At 42.4% G+C, this 22,380-nt stretch overlaps 2 long non-coding RNA genes across 3 annotated transcripts in view; one reads left to right on the top strand and one right to left on the bottom strand.

The window, feature by feature from the left end:
• The window catches only part of LOC147581241 (uncharacterized), a 33,383-nt gene extending 19,287 nt beyond the window's left edge, over nt 1-14,096 (bottom strand). Inside the window, exon 1 of the long non-coding RNA XR_015251573.1 lies at nt 13,998-14,096. This is a non-coding gene — a long non-coding RNA (uncharacterized LOC147581241). The remainder of the gene's footprint in view (nt 1-13,997) is intronic.
• LOC147581240 (uncharacterized) overlaps nt 1-21,923 on the top strand; it is a 66,377-nt gene extending 44,454 nt beyond the window's left edge. For both annotated transcript variants that reach the window (XR_015251571.1, XR_015251570.1), the window contains exons 3-4: nt 1,250-1,294; nt 21,841-21,923. This is a non-coding gene — a long non-coding RNA (uncharacterized LOC147581240). The remainder of the gene's footprint in view (nt 1-1,249; nt 1,295-21,840) is intronic.
• Nucleotides 21,924-22,380: the final 457 nt, after the last annotated feature.

Below are 22,380 nucleotides of genomic sequence, written 5' to 3'. Positions count from 1 at the left end.
AGCCCAGAGCCTGACGCGGGGCCCGAACTCCCGGACCGCGAGATCGTGACCTGGCTGAAGTCGGACGCTTAACTGACTGCGCCACCCAGGCGCCCCGATAGACGTCCTCTTATTGATAGGCTGTTTCCAGTATTTCTTGACTACAAACAATGCTGCGACGTGAGCACTTGTACAAATATCTTTGTATGTATTTTAGAGTATCTGTGAACTAAATTCTAGATGTGTAATGTCTGTGTCAAAGTTATGGGCATTGAAAATTTCCAGGGCCTAATTTTTTTTTTTTTTAATTTTTTAAATGTTTATTTTTGAGAGAGAGAGAGAGAGAGAGAGACAGAGACAGAGACAGAGCATGAGCTGGGGAGGGGCAGAGAGAGAGAGAGAGGGAGACAGAGAATGGGAAGCAGGCTCCAGGCTCTGAGCTGTCAGCACAGAGCCCGACATGGGGGCTCAAACTCACGAACCATGAGATCGTGACCTGAGCCAAAGTTGGAGGCTTAACCGACTGAGCTACCCAGATGCCCCTCCAGGGCCCAATTCTGACTGGACATCTACTGGCGAATGCTGATGTGGTCACCCTGCTTTGAACTGAGTTTGGACTAGATCTTTAAAAGCCCTTATGGCTCTTACAATGGTTTCAGTAATGGTTTTGAGCAAATGCAGCTGACAATGAGCCCATGTTTTCCATAAATGTCAAGAGAGGACAGAATCGATTCAGCATGGACTAAATACCCTTAGCTATCACGATAACATAGAGCTGAAAGGAGGGCTTCTCCCATGAGCAGATAACATAGATGTTTGAACTCAAGAGTCTTGATATATAAAGAGATTCAATTTCTTTGTACCGAATGGAGGGCATTGCACCAGGATTGGCACCAGCCCAATCCATAACCTTTGAGTTGAAGTCCTCGTGACTGTGTCATCAGCTGGTTTCATAAGAGAACATGGTTCAACCTGCCCAGTCCTTGGCTGAGGATCCTTTTAGGAAAATCCAGCTTACTGCTGAAGTGTCGTAGGTGACTCAGGTAGTAGAATTCTGCCTTTGAGTCAGGACAGAATTTTATCTTTTCCCTGGCGTGGGGGTTTAGTCACTAGAGCTAGGCTCTAAAGTCATATTTCAGGACCTATAAAAATTCCTTACAGAATATGTTATCTTGAAAAGGCGGCCTCATTTTAATCGAAAGATTCATGAACTATTTCCTAAAGATTCTACTTCAAGTCTAGTTTAAAATATTATTCATTTCCTTTCTAGGAATAGTACGTTTGACCCTGGAGAATGATCACCATGTTTCCATTGGTAAGTCAGATACAACAAGAGTGTCCAAACCCTATGACAGAGGTTTTAGGGTGTTCTTAAATAAAAACCAATAGCTCATCTTACAGCAATTATCTCTAGATAACAGGTAAAGCTTCTCCTTATTACAATTTTGAGTTTTTTTTCCAATTTAATTGAGCAGCACCAGATCCTCAATCTATATTACTGAATTTTCTTAAATTTTATGAAATGGACAATGGAAGAGTGCTCAAAAATCACCAGATTTTATGGGAAGGAATACAGAAAATTGAACCAATTTATTAAACAAGACATGTAAACATGCATGTAAGTACAGGAGAGAATTTCTCTAAAATAGCACACCAAGAATAACTTCAATGAATGCTCTAAAGATAAGACCCTGACCTGCACACATGTTTTTCTCTTTGGGGCTTAAAGGTGCTGCCCCCAAGATGTTAATAGCTACATTTATTTCTCCAACATAAATCTATATTGTTACCAACCAAGAAAGGCCGGGATAAAGAAGTAGTCAGATGTACGCATGATAAGATAGAGCTAATAGATGGTTATGTCCTGTTTAGAATCCCCAAACGATCCCTAAATTATTATATTGAATATAAATTACTATTTCTGTTTCTAGCCAAACTTTCACCCCAACACTGATGACTTTACTAGCATATTACATGGAAGTTTGTAGAGCTTGTTTAAGTGATATATCATGCTCTTTGGTTCTGTGGCTGAGATGGCAAATTACCCCCAATATCTAGCTTTGCTCCATTCTCAGTGATGGACTTTTGGCTGGGTCCATGGCTATGCAGAAAACGACTGCATTTCTCAGGATCCCTTGCAGCTAGGTGTGTCTGATTGATAAACTTCTGACTAATGGCTTGTAAGGGGAAGTGCCATATCGGTGGTAGCTTCTGGGAACTTTCCCTAGCAGACCAATGATATCTGTGCTCCAAGCCCTTTAGGCTTCTTCTTTCCCCTCTCTTTCTACTGGTAATGTAGGTCTGATAGTGGTACCTCCCTCCTGGACCAGAACTTCAGAACCAAAGCTTTGGGACAGCAGAAGAGAAACCTGGGTGGAACCTGGGCCTCCAAAAAAATTTGGGAATGAGAGCTGCCATACCAGACCCAGGTTCCTACCTCCAGACTCTTATATGAAAAGAGCCTTCTATCTTTTCTTAAGCCACTGTTAATTTGTATCCAGTTCCCATTATTCATCACTTATTCCTTTGACGGACATTAGCCTGATTTTCCTCGATAAAAAAACCTGACACATTTTTTTCTGAAGTCAGTATCAGGCTATATGATCCAATGCATGGCCCAGCAAATGGACAAGAATGTTTCGAATTGAGATGATGTTGAATAAGATCCAGAATGGAAGATTGCCATGTGTTTAAACTACATATATGTCAGTAGTTTAGGTGGTGGCATTTTGGTTAGAATGGTTACAAGTAATTTAATCCCTAGTGATACTGAAATATGTAGAATGTTGATGGAACATTTTAGGGGGAGAGGCTTACAGATCTTCCCTTAGCTTTACTATGTCAGGATCAGTGAGCCTCTCTATTTTAAACCTCAAAAGACTTTGGCTGTCCAGTTCCTCTCCACCCCCCCATCAAACACACCTCTTGTTAGGAGCTGTGAGAGTATATGTAAACGTACACTCTTTTATCCACATCTCTAATTTATCTGCTTTTTTTTTTCTTTTCCAAATAGTTTTCATGCCAGAAGTCCTTAGAAAAAAGAAAAGAATGAAACAAAAAGAACAAGGCAATATCTTGGTACTGCTAATGAGCCATATATCTGGATAAATCAGAGGCAATGACAAACGAACTGGATTATTGTTTTACTGGTCTAGTTAGGAAAAGCACATGTTTAATTTATTTACATTTTAATTTATTTACATTATCACACTATAATCACACTTCGTTGGCTTTTCTTCTAAAGCATCAGATGAGATAAGTTAGTGTCACTGCTCTCTTATCCTCTTTTAATGAGATGGGCCTTATTTTTTATTTTATTGTCATTTTTTTTTAATGAGAACGACTTTAAACCTAAAAAGCTAAATAATATGCAAGATATTTGCAGCAGGCAGAAGTGGTCCCCAAATTCCTCTAATAAAACCATAGATTATTCTTATTCTTAAGCCCCCAGCTTCCCCATGATTTTGCTCCGAAAGCTTCCTCAATCCAGGAAGTTTTATTGTTTGATTTCACATCCACCCTATCTACCCTCACAGCTACTTTCCTGTAATTCTGAAATTCCTTTTAAACTCGACTTGCATCATTTCAAATCCCAGAACTAGCCCTTCGGTCATCGCCATTTACCTCACTGAAGACATCCCAGAAATGTGGCTCAAAGGAAGGACCCTCTTGGAGAACGGGGTTGCCCGATAAATGATTCATTCACTACCGAGGTGGATTTTTTTAAATGTCATTTTCACTCTGGAAAGTAGGAAACTGGGTTTCCTGTCTTTTGAAGCATCACCACACAGCCAGAAGCTGAAGATCAGAGCTCCCAACTGTGGAAGCTTTCAATGACATGGAAAAAGGGTGATCCCAGAGGTTTGAGATCTGAGAAGGAGGTCTGAGAGCTCACGCCTATCTTTCTCTTTCCCTGCTTGCTGAACATGCAGAAGCAGCCTCACTAACGTGCAGCCGTGATGTGACTCACGGTCAGCTGACAGAGCAGGAAGTCACCTCAAGCTGCACTGACAGATGGGAAAGTCCAGAGTAGATTGAACGTACTTTTTAAGTAAAGGAAATAGGGCACTCTGTAGCTGATGGGCTGTGTCACAAGGTCAGAAAGCCCGATTACATTTGGTAGTGCTGTGCAAGGCAGTAGCCTGGGCATACATTGATCTGTGTATCAAGTCATTACTATAATACTTGCAAGCCACACATGCATGTTTCAGTCATTAAATACAGAAGAGAACTCTTCCTGGAAGGATGAAATCACCCAGTTTTTACCGGGCTGGATTAAATAAGAAATTAATTGCTGGGGTTGGCGGGGGTGGTCGTAAGCAAAACGTGAAGCGGGACATCAGCTCTCTCAGTGTGGTTGCCTGCTTTTTGGAGTCCTCCTCTTGTCCCAGGGGTCCAGAAATCTCAGGAGGCCCTTTTTCTTTGAATGAGAGAAAGCGAACTGTTTTGTCAATCAACAAATCTGGAAATATATGCAGACCTGTGGTGTGCCAAGTACCCTGCCAGGGAGTATGGAAAGACCAGATCTTTTAAGAGCTCTGTCTAGTTGAGGCAATGAGATGTAAATATATTGATAGATGAGTAGCAGCGTAAGAGGTGTTCGAGGAAGTATATGATGAATTACCAAGGCAATATCAAGAGGACAGATACGCTGTGGGCATTAATAGGAAGGTGAGGCTGGTGTGGACAAGGTTGGCCAGGGAAGTGTTTGTGCCAACAGTGGATCTGGAACTACACTCCACTTTGAAATTATAAGTAGGGGCGCCTGGGTGGCTCAGTCGGTTGAATTTCCACTCTTGATTTAGGCTCAGGTCATGATCTCACGGTCTTGAGATTGAGCCCTGCATCAGGCTTCGTGCTGAGCACGGAGCCTGCTTAAGACTCTCTCTCCTTCTCCCTCTAGCCCTCCCCCTGCTCAAAATAAAGAATTTTTTTTTTTTTAAGTACAGCTATCGGTAAGTGGCAAAGATCAAATCAGCTCTCCCAGGAATGGCAAAAGCCAAGGTAGATATTTGAGTAGGATGCTGGTGCAGGTGTGAGAATCTGAAGATCTGGGTTCGTTCTGGTTTAGAAAGACTATTGAACAGAGAAGCTTCTATTTCCTCATCTGTAGAACGGGTGTAATAAAGGCCCTACCTGCCATTCAGATCAAGTGAAATAATGTGAATCATGGTGTAAACTATAACTCATATAATAAACTTAAGTTATTGCTAATGGTGATGATATATTATGAATTTAGGAATATAATTTTGCATATAGAGGTATTGCTTAACTTTAAGGGCTTAAGTGACAATTTAAACATCAATACATAGGTTACAAAGAAGAGTTAGAGGTGTGGAGGGTTAACTGTAGATATGAAATGACAATGAGCACACACATAACCTTGGTTTGAGGTCTTGGGTGAAGGCATTAAAAATATTATGACTAACGCAGATATTATTTTCTAGGAATATTTCCTTTTTTCCCTAAGAGTGAGGATAATTTGCTCACAATGTCCAAACTAAACATTACATTTTTAATCTGAACTTATAGAGCTTGCACATTGCGTGGTGCATATCAAGAACCCAGTCTGTATTGAGTGAGGGAACTTTCTGGATTTAAGATGCAATCTGGTAATCAGTGCTTCTAATCTGGGGAATGGGGGGCATTTTTTCCCCTCTTAACCTTGATGGAAAAGTGCTTGGAATATTTGTAGTGGGATCAAAATTCACACAAAATGAACCAGATATTCATAAAAAGAAAGAGTACATCTTTCTTTCTTTTTCTTTACAAGCTCATCTTGCTCAGAGCTCCTGTTTATCCTGATGAGAAGACGGGCATCTTTTCCTTGACAATTTCTGTTCTCTCCAGGCCAGCAAAGGTTCTGTGGGGTAAATACTGAATCCATTCAAAGTTTAAACCCTCATTCAGGACGGTTTCTCCCCTTTGAAGAACTTCCCTCCCCCTCTTCTCTTGCTCAAGACTGGAGGACTGTGTGGGGGTGGAAGGGTGAGGGGGTTCCCAAGTTGCCCACTGCAGCCCCTATCCTTCTGTTGGGGAGTGGGCTCCTTGAGTTCTGCTGTTCATAGAGGGGTGATTAGCCCCATCCTTCCTGGATATTGTGCTGTTGTTCCCCACTGATGTTCAGGGACCTGCTCACAAGGTCTCCATGGGTCTGTGGATTGTCTACTCTGTCCTCAGGCCTCATCCAGTCAGATAGTCCCCTTGGCATGTATATCCTCCCTTCTCCCCCAGTCACATGTGCTCCTTGCCATCTTAGTGCCACACTGCTGTGTGTGAGCCCTCTGGAACCCTGGGCAGCCCCAAGCCAGTCCATTCCTTCAGGTCAAGGGTGCTGGAAGTCTGCCAGAACTGACTGTTCTCCAAGCTCACGCTGTGTTCCCAGGTTCCCCGAAACCTCTCTAATTGACCCTATGCTCTGGTCCAGCCCTGGCCTTTCTCCTGTCCCTCCCATCTGGCCATCCAGTTCCTTTCTGCAGCCCAGGAAGGGTGCTGTGGGATTTAGTGAATTAGTCCCTTCTTGGGGTTAAGAACCACCTGTCTCTCCGTTCTGCCCCAGAACCAGTCCTCCAACATCAAGCCCATCAGACCACACACATTTCCTTTTTAACCCCTCCTTTTTTTTTTTTTTTCTCAGCAAGGCTCAGCTTTTGCAAAACAAAAGTGTTTCTTTTCAGACATTTGTCTAACTGTAACCTTTTAAGATCCATTTTCAAACAAAGTGCAGTGGCAGCTCTCATTCTCATTGAATTCTGCCCAATGGATCCAATGGGTAGTAACTTGTGAGACATTTCCAGAAAAGGAATCACTAGAAACAAAACGATATTGACTCAATGCTTCAAAAATGGTAATTCTGTTACAGAAGTTTAAAGTATTTTGGTAGTTGTGACACTACTATGAAATGAGTTATGGCAACATCAGTCCCCTGGTTGGGACAGACTTGGTCATTCATTCTGCAACTGAAATGTTCCCAGGTTATGAGTCATTCACAAAATATTTGTTCAACAGCTACTTCATTCCCAATGTCGGAGAGGTGGACCATGTTTTGGCAATTGGTTGCTAAACACCAATAGGTAAACCACCCAACATGAAACAATTAATGGGATAGGAATAAAGGTAGAATTTTGGAGGCCCCAAACAGTGGAAAACCCTGGAAAAGTAGTGGAGTAGGACCTTGTCAGAATAGTGCGCCACAGTTTGAAGCCAAAGGTAACCAGAGAAAAGTGCCTTATACCGTCAGGAACCAGAACAAACCTAAAAGGCTCAAGGGCAATTAGCCATATACAATAAAGGAGCAAGTCCCAGGAGATCCAGCCCTGGAGGGAAGGGAGGACAGCAGGGCGAGGAGGGACCTTACCTATTTTGAACCAAAGGATGTAGTAACTGGTCCAATTCAGAAGAGTAGACTTTTCTGCTGACTTATTGGACTTTTACCATTCTGGGTTTCTTCCCCTACCTTACTTTTGGTTTTTGCAATTCTTGCTTGCTAAAAGCTTGAAGCCACAGGTGAATGTTCAAAGAGAAATGGGAGTCTCTAGGCCTTCAGTTATTTGTGGTGGCAGCCACCATTTCTATTCAGGATTCCAGGGAGATGTGAACACAGATGTGGAAAAGCTAGGCAGGGTAGGGTTAGGATTGAATGATGGCAGACGCTGTTATCCTTCCTGCTTGGATGACGCAATGCAAGCAATTTTAACAAAAAATCATGCATGTGCTGTGTATGTTTTCTTCCTTAGAAACAGCAAAGCTCCATCAGCCCATCACGACCTGACTCTCTGCTGGTAGACGTGACTAATAATGTCATGCGGGCAAAGTGAACCCAATGCTAAGCTGCAGTATTTCACCCACACTAGACCAATATGGGGGAAAGCATTTTTAATTTAAAGTTTGGGGTTTAGAAGTCTTTGGTCCTTAATCTCAAGGAATTGATCTATATAGGCGTGCTCTGTTCACGGGTGTAGTCACTGCCACGTGTGACTCCCTAAACGAATTATAATTAAATAGAACTAAACGTTCAATCATATTAGCCACATTTGTAAGTGCTCAATAGCCACATGTGGCCAGTAGCACGTTATTATATTGGGCATTGCAAATACAGATTTACATCATCACAGAAAATTCTACTGAGCAAGACTAGTACAGACCGTAGTGCAATAGTGTGGCAAGAGGAGAACAGAGGTTTAGGACATCTGTTGATAGTGTTGCTTTTTTTTTTTTTTTTAAGTTTATTTATTTATTTTGAGAGAGTGAGCATGTGTGGGAGAGGGGCAGAGAGAGGGGAGGGGAGAAAGAGAGAATCCCAAGCAGGTTACACACCCACCGTCAAGGCAGAGCCCGACACGCAGCTTGATCTCATGAACGATGAGATCTTGACCTGAGCTGAAGTCAAGGGTTGGATGCTTAACCAACTGAGCCACCCAGGCCCCGCTGTTGCTTTTTAATAACATGGTTTGGGAGTGGGAGTAGAGATGAAAAGAAGAGAAACCCATCATCATTTTCCTCAGAAATGTGGCCCAGTCACTCTCTTTACCCCAACTGAAGCTACGTGAAATAGCACTGTGAATTTGGAAACTGAAAAGGAAACTTGGAGAAATCAGCTGTGTTTAAACACTCGCAGCCATGACTCAGCCCTTCGGTGCCTGGCTTAGCAAATAGCCACAGCAGGCGGGAAGATCTACAGTGCCCCTCTGTCCTATAATCAGTCCCACTGGGTTCAAGTCCAGTTGCTCCATTCACTAGCTGTCCTCATTGTGGGGCAAATTGGTGCTTTTGATATCTCTGATCTTGAATTTTATATCTTGTAAAGGGAAAATAATTATGCCCATCTACAAGCATTTCAAGCAGAGTCAACGAAAACATATACAAAATATTTGGCACATAGTAGGTAGTCAATAAAAGAAGTTTCCAGTTTGGAAATTTATCTTACTAAGAGGATAAATGTAAACATATTAGATTTTTAACCTCATGGAAACCCTTAGTTATAAAAAGATCAGACCATAAACATTTTAGAAAGCATGCATGGGACACCTGGGTGGCTCAGTCTGTTAAGCATGGAATCCAGCCCCATGTTGGGTCTAGCTGACAGTGTGGAGCCTGCTTGGGATTCTCCCTCTCACTCTCTCTGCCCTTCTGCTCTCCCTCTCTCTCAAAATAAATAAATGTTTTTAAAAAAGGAAAAGGTACGTAAATATTTACCAGATCTTTGTATGTGGAAGGATCTTTCAAGTTTAAAGGTAATGAGAAACAGAGAACACTGATAAATTTGATAACATAATTTTTTAAACTTTGGTGCAACAAACGCACTACATACACCAAATTAAAAGGTAAATAAACTGGGGAATATATTTTCAACCAACATGACAAACAATTGTTATATTTGATTTTTTCAAAATAAATGATAAAAATCTCTGAGAAAAACTCCAATATAAGGAAAAAATGCAACATTGCATGAAACTAAAAAGAAATAAAAATTGTTAACAAATGAAAAACATTTCAATGTTAGGAATTTAAAATATTGAAATTAAAATAACTGAAGATTATTTTTCTTCTCTCTCTCGCTCTCTCTCTCTCTCTCTCTTTTTGTCTGTAAATGTGGTGATTCAAAAAAATAAATAATGATTACACTTCAGGAGAGGCATATGAAGCAAGCACTCATGCTGTACCCAAAATAATAATTGTGAGATGAGGATCTAAAGTTTTAGATAGTACAGGATGCATTTTTGGGTGGGATATTTACTAATTGCTAGTTGTCTCCTGGTCCCATGTCAAGGGTTGAGCCTGGACTCAGACCATACAGTTCCTATCATTGCATAAAAAGACTTCCTTTGGGCCTATTATAGTTAGACCATATGGTTTTACTACCTTAGGAAGAGGAGGTCCAGCCAAGGAGAGGTGATGTCAAGTCAATGCTTTCCCGCCTAGGGGATTGTGGGAAGGAAAAGGGAATAGGGCAATTATAGAAGTGTATTGTCAGTGTTCTGATTCTCTTGAACTTAGTTTTTTAAGCAGGATTGTTTGGGCAGGAGTGAGGTGATACGGTAGAAAGTTCAGAAAGGACTAGAGGACCTGGAGAACAGCCATACCAGTAGCAAGTATGGCTCTAGAACCGCTTTGTCACAAGTGTTGGTGTTGCCCTGGTAGATGGAATTGTCTAAGCCAGAGGGTCTAAGGTGGTGGCCCTGGTTGCTGACAGTTTGGTAAGGAAATAAAGGAATGGTCTGCAGGCTAATATACCAGAGGCCTGAGGCTGGGGCTTTGGGGCCAGAAGCAAATGACCAGGACTTCAGGGTTGGGTTGGAACACAAGACTTGGGGGTTAGGCTGGATAAGAATACAAAATACTTAACACAGCGTTTGACAAATAGGGCATGTTAAATATCATAACAAGAATAAAGTCAACTTTTGCATGATATTAACATGTTTATAATGTTTTATCGTATGAAGAAGTGTTTATTACATTTTTAGGGAAAGGATGTAGGGTGTGTTTCCTTAATATTATATATGCACAAAAAAACCCATAAAGAAACATACCATAGTTTTTACAGTGTATCCCTAAGAGATGAAGTTATATATACTTCATAAATCTACCAATATTTATCCATTTTACTGCTGATGGACATTGGGGTTGTTTTTAGTTTGGGGCTGTTATGAATCACGCTGCTACCAATATTCTTGTGCATGTCTTTTCATTCATTTACAAGGGCACATACGTTTCTGTTGGGTTTGAACCTAGAAGTAGAATATCTGGATCCTCCAGTAGGTACACATTTAGTTGCCTTAGCAGTGACGCCAAACAATTTTCCAAAATGATTGTATGAATTTCCACACTCACCAGCAGCTTAGGAGCGTTGCCATTGTTGCACATTTTAATGAACACTTGGAGTTATCAGTCATTTTAATCTTAGCCCTTTGGGTGGGTGTGGAGTGGTATCTCAGGATGGTTAATTGCATTTCCTTGTCAACTAACGAGCCCCTTTTCATGTGTTGACTGGCCTTTCATGACTGCCTGTTGGAGTCTCTTACCCATTTTCTTCTTTTCTTTCCCCTCTCCTTTCCTTTCCTTTCCTTTCCTTTCCTTTCCTTTCCTTTCCTTTCTTTAGAGAGAAAGAGAGAGAGAGCAAGTGACTGGGAGAGAGGGACAGAGGGAGAGAGAGAGAGAGAGAGAGAGAGAGAGAGAGAGAGAAAGAATTTCAAGCAGTCTCCACACCCAGAACAGAGGGTGGGACTCAATCCCATGACCCTGGGATTATGACCTGAGCTGAAATCAAGAGTTGGATGCTCAACTGAGTAAGCCACCAGGTAGTCCCATTTTCTTTTCTTTCTCTCTCTCTCTCTCTCTCTTTCTTTCTTTCTTTCATGTTTTTAATGTTTACTTATTTTTGAGAAAGAGAGAGGTGGAGTGCGAGAGGGGGAGGGGCAGAGAGAGAATGAGACACCGAATCCAAAGCAGGCTCCAGGTTCTGAGCTGTCGGCACAGAGCCCGACACGGGGCTCAGTCCCGCGAACCACAAGATCATGATCTGAACCTAAGTTGAATGCTTAACCGACTGAGCCACCCAGGTGCCCCTTCCCCCCCCATTTTCTTTAATAATCTTTATTATTTATAGTATTATTTAGAATTTTCTTTAATAATACTTTAATAATCATAAAAAGTATTATTTCAGGAGTGCCCGCGTGGCTCAGTCGGTTAGGCGTCTGACTTCGGCTCAGTCACGATCTCACGGTTCATGAATTAGAGTCCCACATCGCGCTCTCTGATGTTGGCACAGAGCCTGCTTCAGATCCTCTGTCCCTCTCTCTCTTTCTCTCTCTCTCCCTGCCCCTTCCCCCCACTTTCTCCCTCTCTCTTTCTCTCTCTCAAAAATAAAATAAACATTAAAAATATATTATTTCAACAAAGAAAGGGAATTAAATCACATTTTTTTCCCTGCCCTTAATCACATTTACATAAGCAATCTGACTGAGGGGTAACATCTTACCTGGCTATCCATAAATGGACCACCAACTTCTTGATCTGCTGTCAAATGCTCGACCCCTGAGCTATAACCCCACACACCGGACCACCAACTTTAAACAGACATTGCTTTATCTGTTCCTTCCCAAAAGTGATTATCATTTTATACATCGCTTATTGTTATTTATGTGCTTATCTTATGTCTTCTTCTAGACCATTAACTCTCAAACAATGGCCACTTTTTGATTCCCTTTGGTGTAATGCACCTAGCACTGAACACTGCCCACAGTAAAAGCTTTTGGAATGAACAGGAATGCATGGCTTTGAATAGCTTTTTATAGGACCTAAGCACTGGGATGCAAAATTCAAATAATCTAGTCTGCCGTTTCCTTTCAAAGGCAACCAAATTGAGGTCCAGAGACCTGGGTCTGAGAGCAAATGAGCAATGAAATAGGGCAAGTACCTTGATCCCTAGTCTCCCTCTGTTGCCCTTACACTACACTATTTCTAAGAGATTAGAAGGAGATAAACAATGAATTATAGCTCCCTCCAAATGTACACCACAGAAACTCTTCCAACTAAATAATTTTTTTTTCAACGTTTTTATTTATTTTTTTGGGGACAGAGAGAGACAGAGCATGAACGGGGAAGGGGCAGAGAGAGAGGGAGACACAGAATCGGAAACAGGCTCCAGGCTCTGAGCCATCAGCCCAGAGCCTGACGCGGGGCTCGAACTCACGGACCGTGAGATCGTGACCTGGCTGAAGTCGGACGCTTAACCGACTGCGCCACCCAGGCGCCCCATAAATAATTTTTTAAAATTAAAAAAAAAATTTTTTTTTTTTTTGTTTTTTGAGAGAGAGAGTGAGGCAGAGAGACCGAGAGTGAGCAGGGGAGGGGCAGAGAGAGAGGGAGACACAGAATCCGAAGCAGTCTCCAGGTTTTGAGCTGTCAGCACAGAGCCCGACGCGGGGCTCAAACTCACAAACTGTGAGATCATGACCTGAGCTGAAATCGGACACTCAACCGACTGAGCCACCCAGGCTCCCCAGAAAGGAGAATATTCTCATCACTAGAGACAAGAGTTAATGCTGAGATGATTCTGCACAAACAGATCTTATGAAAATAACCCTATCTTCCATTAATTTCGCCCATATATTTCCTAGTCACTCCCCGGAAGCCCAAACCCCTTTCCTTCGTCTAGTCCCTTTATAATTTAGTGCCCTTAGCTAAAATGGCACATAAGCCGGAGTCTTCTTTGGGGGTTTTCATTTCTTTCCTCTGCAGGCCTTCCCCATCACATTAAAATAGTAACATCCAATAAATTTGTATGCATTTCTCCTGTGAATCTGTCTTCTGTCATGCAGGGGGGACAAAATCTCCTCTAATCTCTTTGGGTGTCTTAAACTGGGCCCGAGAATTAAACTGACATAAGACCGATTAACACCTTCAGGTAAGCCTTCACAAGAGAATGAAGAGCAGGAAGCTGTGATACCTTTTAGATAAAGAAACCATCCACTTGTGAAAAATTGACAAGGCAGAGGGATTGGGCTTTGGGTACTGAGTTGTGAGGAAGTAACCAGGAAGATAAGGGTGAGTTTAACAAGGTTTGTGAGTACAGCTTTCCTGGCCCCCAATTCCCTGTCTCTGGTGATAAGCCTGCCTGCCTTCCTTCCGCTACAGGGAGGGCATCTTTCACATGGGGGCTTTATCTCCTACTTTCTGGGAGAAAAGGAGGCTCAGAGTGTCCCTTTTGTACCTGCTGTTTCTTAAGTGCCTTGAATTCAAAATAACCAATATGAGGGGCGCCTGGGTGGCGCAGTCGGTTAAGCGTCCGACTTCAGCCAGGTCACGATCTCACGGTCTGTGAGTTCGAGCCCCGCGTCAGGCTCTGGGCTGATGGCTCGGAGCCTGGAGCCTGTTTCCGATTCTGTGTCTCCCTCTCTCTCTGCCCCTCCCCCGTTCATGCTCTGTCTCTGTCTGTCCCATAAATAAATAAAAACGTTGAAAAAAAAAATTAAAAAAAAAAATAACCAATATGCCAAAGTGGCATGTTTTGGGCTGACATGCTCTGGTTTCCTTCAGTCAGGTTATTTCACAGCCTCCAGGAAGCAAACATGAGAGGAGAGGAAACGTTATTCCTCTCCTGCACCGTACAATGCCCTCTAGTAATGTTGGTTTCGAGAAGTAGAGAGGTCAGGTCAGCCTACCCTTGTACTAATGTTTGTGACGTCATAGTCAGTTTAGCAGGGATTTTCCCAAGGTTAGAAGCTTCCTGATTCCCGTCGTAGAGATTTGGAAGGCAGTCTTCATCCTTGGCGGCCGCGTAGTGGAAAGTACTAGAGGGATCAGGATCAAGGCCGAGCGTTAGGTTCGTAATAGCAGAGGTAAAATAGGATCCATCAGGCTACCCAGCCAAGGCATGGAGACTAGATACACAGTAGCCTAAGGTTCATGTAAGCAAGTCTAGTCTGCAGGCTTAATAACCTCAAACTCAAGCATGGTAAAAATGTGGTAAAAAAATGACTGAGGTTTTCATAAATTTAACATTTGTTGGCATCTGCATAACTGTGGTTGCTAAAGGGATTTCAGAGAACTTTGGAAAGATCATCAAGTGAAATATAATCTTCCTCAATAGATCTTTATTTTAGTTGAAGCTGTTTTCTTTCAGTCAAAAGAGGCCTAATGCAACCATAAGGTATCCGAGTATAGAGAAAGAGCCTATGTCCAATTCTAAAACATGAAAGGAATCATTCCCACTTCTGTTTGGTGGAAATACATCAAGCAGCAACTGTAAACACCTTTTGGTCTCCTTTTACTTATAAACAACAAGCGGTGAGCCCACTTTTGCAACCTATCATGTTTGTGTGTAGAACTCGCAAATTGGAAATGTTTGCAAATGTTATTCCATCTCAGACACGAAACTGCTTTCTCATAGCAGTGACCTAAACTTGAGAGTAGAGAAACTGGACCTTATGATTCTTTGTTCTTCCTACAGTACCAGCGAGATAGCAGATCTTTGGTACATACTGATTATTTGCTGACTGCGGGAAAGGAATAGTCCTTTACACAGTTTGGGCGGAAATGGCCACAGAACAAAGACGGCATTGGTTCTCAAGTACATTTAAAGTACAGAATGTTCGGGCAAAAGGTGAAAGCACATTAGGCTGATTTTCAGTTCATAAGTTTTCTTGCTCTGAAATATGTATATATATATATATATGTGTGTGTATATACATATATATACACATATATATATACATATACATATATACATATATATACACATACATATATATATACATATACACATATATATGTGTATATATACACATACATATATATAGATATATATACATATATATACACATATATATGTGTGTGTGTGTGTGTGTGTGTGTGTATATATGTTTCTTGTTAGTAGAGGAAAGACGCAAAGTTTTGAATGTAGCAGGGAAATAATCCTGAAAAAAATTTTTTTTGATTGTTCCCAGGCTTTAAGTTGAGACTTTTCCAGGCTGAGGTCACTTTTGTGCTATGGTCTGCAGCTGTATAAAATCTGAAGCTCAGTCTTGGACCAAACTCATTAACATTTTCCCCCAAAAGATCTTTTAGGGGACTTAATGAGACTTTAGTTTTCACTAAAGATAGAGAAATACACAATAAACCAGAGCTGCAAACATCTTTGGTAAGGAGAACAGTTTTTATTGTGACTTGTTCTTCTCAGGCATTTCTGCAACCAAACCAGAAAAAAGAATAGGGTGAAGAAATGAGGACACTGCGGCCAACACTGGTCTCTTCTTGTTTCTGAAAGGACAAGATTTACGAGGCTGCAGCCCCAACTACCAGACTAGTGGTCCTCAGCCATTCTGTGAAAGTCAAAGTCAAAGCCTTTCTTCCATGTGCGGTTCCTTCCCTGCTCCTGGCCAAGCACATGGGGTGTGTGTGTGTGTGTGTGTGTGTGTGTGTGTGCGTCCCCTACTTCTTCCACTAAAGGAGTGATTCTCAACCTGGAGTGATTTTGCCCCTAATCCTCCCAAATATTTGGCAATGTCTGGAGACACGTTTGATTTCACAACTGGGTGTGTTACTGGCATCTAGTGGGTAGAGGCCAGGTGTGATGCTAAACATCCTACAAAGTACTGGACAGCTTCTACAACAAAGAGTTACATGGCCTAAATGGTCCATATTTCTAAGGTTGAGGAACCCTGATCTAAAGGATCAGATATGGAGGCCTCATTGGCCATAGAACAGTGTCTGGAGAAGCTTTAGCTAAAGAACAGTTAGAAGCCACAAGCTATTGTTGGTAATACAACAGCAAGACAGTGAGGTGGGTAGATATGTGGACAACCCGAGCTCACGATCTAAACTCTGCCACTCAGCAGTAAGGTGTCCCTGACAGGTGACTTAACTTCTCTGAATCTCTTCCCAACCCTGAAAACATCACTACAAAGGTAGAAAAGAAATAGGACAATTTTATTATTGGGTAAACATTAAACCAGAATGTGATACATCAGTTAAAGAGATTGCAAAGACAGAAAGAAATCTCACTGTCATGTAATAAAGGGATCCAACCCATTTCATTAGGTGGATTTTGCAATTTGGAATCAGGTACCAGTAGGCCCTTCTCTTCCCAGGACATCAGGAGATTAGGTGTCATCTTCCCTGATCATTACCTTTCAAAGAGATGGCCTCCAGTTCTGGAGAAAACATTCCTGAGTTGCTAGAGACTGGCCGGAGATTTGTATTTTTGAAAAGGCCAAAGAAAGAAATTGTGAGAGAAAGGGGACAGGAGAAAGAGTCTCTTCCCTTGTTTTCAACAGGGGGAATTACACTTCTTAAATTTATTTGCTCTTATACATGCTGTCTATAAAAAGAAGATGGTAATAATAATGGTATTTACTCCTTAGAGCTGTTGTAAGGATTATATGGGTTAGAACATGTATACGGTTATTAGATTAATTAAACTGGGGACAGTTAGACTGGTGGCTCTAACGCCATGGTGGCCTGCATAAACACCCCCAAATCTAACCCTGTAAATGCTTCAGAGTTACTAAATGGAAATGCCAAGGACAACCAACCGCAGCCAGTTAGCTGGACTTTAAGCTACAGGCAATCAAATAATTTCTTTCTTTCTTTCTTTTTTTTTTTCTTTCCTATATTCTCTGTATAAGTCTTTCCCATAGTTCTAGTCTGGAGCATGCTCCTGGACACTTCAGATTTGAGGCTGCCCAGTTGGAATTAGTTTTTGCTTAAATAAACTCTTAAAAATCTCAAATTATGCCCAGTTCATCTTTTACCAAAGTTTAGACCCATGTGCAGCACTCAGTAAATGTTTGCTGCTTTAAGACCTTGTGATAGGCAGAAGTTTAAGCTGGCCCCAAGAGTCCCACCCCTGGTACACACTTCTTGTATAATTCCCTCTCCTTGAGTGTAGTCAGAACCTCTGAACACGAGGGCCCATCCCTCTCATGATGAGGTTACTGATCATCTGGCTTTGAGTTAACTAAAAAGGGGATTATTCGGTGGGTCTGACTAAATCACACAGGCCCATTACAACTGGATCTAGATGTCAGAGACAAAAACAAAACAAAACAAAACAAAAAACAACATCAGAACAATTCAAGGTGACAGAGGGCCTATGGAGGAGGCCACATGGCAAAGAACTACAGAGGGCCTCTAGGAGCCAAGAATAACCCTGGCAGACAACCAGCAAGAGAACAGAGGCCTCAGTCCTACAACCATAAGGAACTGAATTTGCCAGCAATCATATCAGCTTGGGGAAAAGGACCCTGACCCACAGAAATGCAGCCTGGCCAATCCTTTACTTCAGTTTGTGAAACCCTGAGCAGAGAAGACCTAGCTCAGGTGGGCCTGGACTTCTGATCTACAGAGACTGTAGGGGTAATAACTAATTGTTGTTTGAAACCACTCAATTTGCATAATTTGTTATGAGCAATAGGAAACTAATACAATCCTCAAAAAAAAAAAAATTAACATTTCACTCTGATGTCACCGATTTAAGTGTCAGAGGAAGGACCTGACCTAGAGGGCCACCTCTGTCACAAGTTATATGTAAGCAACACCTGAAGTCTGTTTTGGAGGAAGAAAACCTATGAAAAAATGCACTAAACAAACTGACCAGGTGTGAGGCTTTAGGCGAGTCCCTTCAGCTTGGTTTCCCTTCTATAAAGTTTGTTGTAAGTGGAACCAGATGGCTGCTGTGTTTACTGCTCTTCTGAATTCTCTCAGAATTCCAAACAGTGAGTGCAGAAGAAACAGGGGTGGCTTTGTAATAGGGACCATTTCGTGGCTGAGCAAACTGGACTGAACATTCTAGCTCCCTTCTAACAGGTGCGCTCTGAGTTCCTGAGAGTGTAGATGGGGATTCATTGTGGCAAGCCTCCAAACATGTAGTGGGTTTGGCTCAAAAATATCTTATTTATAGACACTTCTTTCTCTTAGAAGTTTAAATTACTTGAAATACATGTAATTAATCTTTGATTCATTCTTAAGAATAAAGAGGAGCTTTACCTGAAGGTTCTGGAAAACTACTGACAGGCTCAGGAACACACTCGGGTGCTAGCCAACTCCAAGCAGACAGGAGACTCATATGAAGGTCTTTGGTTTTGGTGGGGGCTCTGAATGGGTTAAAATGAAGACAGCCTAATCTCCACTGAGCTCTCCCAAACATTCTGACTGGGAAGGTGCTGGCATGGGTCCCGGGAATTTGTGTTCTTAGCGAGCACCTACAATGATTCTGAAAGCAGATGGTCTGTGGAACCCTCAAGGAAGTATCACAAGTAGTAAATTAGAGGTTACTAGAGTATCAGAGAGCAGAATCCAACTCCTGTCACTGAACACAAAAAAATTTCAGTGAAGAAATTATGGAGGAATGGGCAGTGTAAGGGAAATGGAAATAAAGGACTCAGAGACTTGCAACAGTGAGAAGCCATCACCACCTACAGGCGGGCTGATGGATCAAGGGGACTGTCACTAAATCCCACTGCGTGATGGGAGCTGATGAGGAAGCCCCCTCCTCCCCCGCCCCGGAGAGGCTGTGGTCAAAGAGGAATGTAGCAACTTGCTAGAGACTCTGCATGGAAGTAAGGAGGGTGCAGGGAGGGAGGAAGTGAAATCCAACTGGAAGCCAGCAGCAAGAATCCTGAACGCGTCGTCTCAGGAATTCAAGGGCACAGAACAGGGGAGAGAGGCAGTAAGTGGATAGTATTGGCAGGAGAAGCGATGAAAGATAATCAGCATGTTCTAAATCTCAAGGACAAGATCACAGACATGAAGAATGGCTGGACAATTACAGGAGTGAGTAATTCATCAAAATGAAGCCGTCGATACCACGAAGAGAATCAGTTACAGGAGATGGCCCAGGCCAAGTGCCTGGGACTCATCAGGGGATGTGGAGTAAGAGGAAAGAAGATGGTCTGGCTGGGCTCTGCTGCTTGGGCACCTGAAAAGTTCATCTGTTGCAGTCAAGACCGAAAACAGCAATAATTACATTTGAATGCACTGGAGCAGCCTTCCAGGGACATTCAGACTGAGTGGCATCATCAGCTTGCAGACAACCATCCAGTGTCTTCCTTTGCTAACATTGCCAAAGCTCACTGCTGCCCTCTGGATAAAACAAGTCAATGTAACTCACATTTAGAGCACTCATAAACGGCCTTGTCATCATGATTAATGAATGAGGGATTTTCTATTTTTCTCACTAGGTTATGACCACAATTAAACAAATTAAAAAACTGTGTGTGTGTGTGTGTGTGTGTGTGTGTGTGTGTGTATAATTGGACCATATATTTCAGCTCACAGTACAGCTGAGATATACTGAGAGAAAGGAATTTCCTTATCTTCTAATTAAACTGGCACTCTTCCCGAGCCCCCACCCATTGGTAAGTAACTGGGAGAAAAGCTAACTGTTCAATCTGATTTAAAACCCTAGTAATTTAAAGAGTCTCTTAGGCCATCTCAAGTCACTACTGGATAAAGCTGCCCAGTGGCTCAGTTAGCCTGGCTTTCCCCACCGTGTTACAATCTAGATGAAATGGAAGAGTCTGGGTGTACTCTTGGAAAAGAGCATGGCTTACTGGTCCCCTGTTGTGTTGGTGGGGTACGGACAGACCCCTGGCCTCCTGAAGGCTCATGCGTCCTACTGGCCGGAATCTGCACATATCCAGGGGGCAGCCTCTGTCCAGGTAGTTCTGTTGCCCTCCAGAGCTGAAAGCTGCAGCTGGAGAACTCTGGCTCTCTCAAGTTTGTTTTCAAGAGTATGTCCTTCCTTCCTTCTTCTTTTCTTTTTCCTGTTTTTTTTTTTAATTTTTTAAGTTTTTTTTTAATTTTTTTTTTTTTATTTTGAGAGTGAAGGGGAGAGAGAGAGAGAGAGAGAGAGAGAGAGAGAGAGAAAGCACACATGCAAGTGTGAGCAGGGGAGGGGCAGAGAGAGAAGGAGAGAAAGAATCCCAAGCAGGCTCCATGCTGTCAGCACAGAGCCTGACGCGGGGTTTGAACCCACGAAACGTGAGATCGTGACCTGAGCCAAAATCAAGAGCTGGACACTTACCCGACTAAGCCACTTGGGTGGCTCAGGACTTGCAGACTGAGGAACGGGAACGTTTCCTACTCACTGACTCTGCTTCTCTTCAATTCTGAAGAGCTACAGAACCCTGAGTTTCTGATGTTTTTCCTTAAGCTTCTTGGCCCGGTTGTCTACTTGCAGCCTTTGCTGGAGGGTCACCTTGCTTTGCCACAGCCGGCCTGTGGCAGGTCCTCTGGCTCTAAACTCAGCATCCTGTGAGGAAAGAGAAAAGGGAGATTCCAGATTGCCAGCTAGACCTTTCCTGTCTACTCATGACCTTCCCCCCTTGTAAATACCTAGATGACCATGATGTGTCGGCATAGGCCTCCTGTCCTAGGAACTTCTTCAGATCCAAGTGGGCAGGTTGAGCAGCCCCTTACTTGAATGATACCGTCGACTTATCTAAAATATATGTAGTCAATCCTCATTATTTGCTGCTTTTATATTTGTGAATTTGCCTAATCACTAAAACTTGTTTTAACCCCCAAATCAGCCTTTTACACATCCATGGCTGTTTGCAGAGTGGTGAGTAATTTGAGTTGCCTGTTTTGCCCCTTCTCAGCTGGGGTCAAATAGGGTGACACCGGGTCTTACTTCAGGACTCACACTGTCAGCAAGTATTCCTTACATGACCTATTTGGTGCTCAACTTTTCGCATTTTCGTGCTTTGTGTTGGTGATTTTGCTGTTGACAGTGGCCCCTTGAGGACAGTGTTGACGTGCTGTGGATGGCTCCTAAGAGTGAGAAGGCTGCGAAGTGCCTTATGGAGAAATCATAGGTGACAAGGGCTGAATGTTAGTGTCTTCCAAAAGTTATATGCTGAAGCCCTAATCTCCCGTGTGTCTCTATTTGAAGATGGCACATCTAAGAAGGTAATCAAGGTCAAATGAGGTCTTACGGGTGGGTCCTGACTGTTATCAAAAGAGATGAGGGCTTTCTCTTGTGCACTGTACTCGGGCGAAAGGCTAAGTGAGGGCAAAGTGTCCATCTAAAACCAGGAAGAAAGCTTCCACCAGAAACCTACCATAACCTTGGTCTTTGACTTTCCTGCTTCCAGTACCGTGGGAAATTCAATTTCTTTAAGCTACTCAGTCTGTGGTATTTTGTTATGGCAGCCTGAGTAGAAGCCTGAGATCACCAAGACGGCAATGTGTCAGACTAGCTTCCTCCAGGCGTGTTTTACAGAACCGTTGTCTGTGAGTTCAGTGTTAATGAGTCAATGGTGTCTATTAAATAAGGTGTTCTTAAACAAATAGATACACACATAAAACAGGGTTATATGTTGATTATTTAATGAAGTAAAAACTTCTGCTCTGTGATAGATGCTGTCAAGACAATGAGAAGATAAGCCACAAAGTGGGAGAAAGATTTGCAAAAGACAGAACTGACAAAGGGCTAATATCCAAAATATACCAACAACTCTTAAAACTCAACGACAAGGGAATGAACAACCTGATTTAAAAATGGACAAAAGACCTGGACGCCTCAGCAAAGAAGGTATGTGGAGGACAAATAAGCCTATGGAAAGATACTCCACAGGTTATGGCATTAAGGAAATGCAAACCAAAACAACCATGAAGGACTACCACATGCCTATTAGAATGGCCCAAATACAGGACAGTGACACCATCAAATGCTGGTGTAGATGTGGAGCTATAGGAACTCTCATTCACTGCTGGTGGAAATGCGAAATGGTGCAGATGCTGTGGAAGACAGCTTGGCAGTTTCTCATAAAGCTGAAGCTACTCTTACCATACGATCTAGTGGTTACACTCCTTAGTATTTACTCAGATGAGTTGAAAACTTACATCCACACAAAACCCTGCATGTTGGCTGTTTATAGCAGCTGTATTCATAATTAC

This window comes from Puma concolor, chromosome B2, assembly GCF_028749965.1.
Source record: "Puma concolor isolate L17-30 chromosome B2, mPumCon1.1.hap2, whole genome shotgun sequence".
In the NCBI taxonomy this organism is placed as follows: domain Eukaryota; kingdom Metazoa; phylum Chordata; class Mammalia; order Carnivora; family Felidae; genus Puma; species Puma concolor.
The sequence above is the reverse complement of the archived record's forward strand: the minus strand, read 5'-3'. Positions and strand labels throughout refer to the sequence as shown.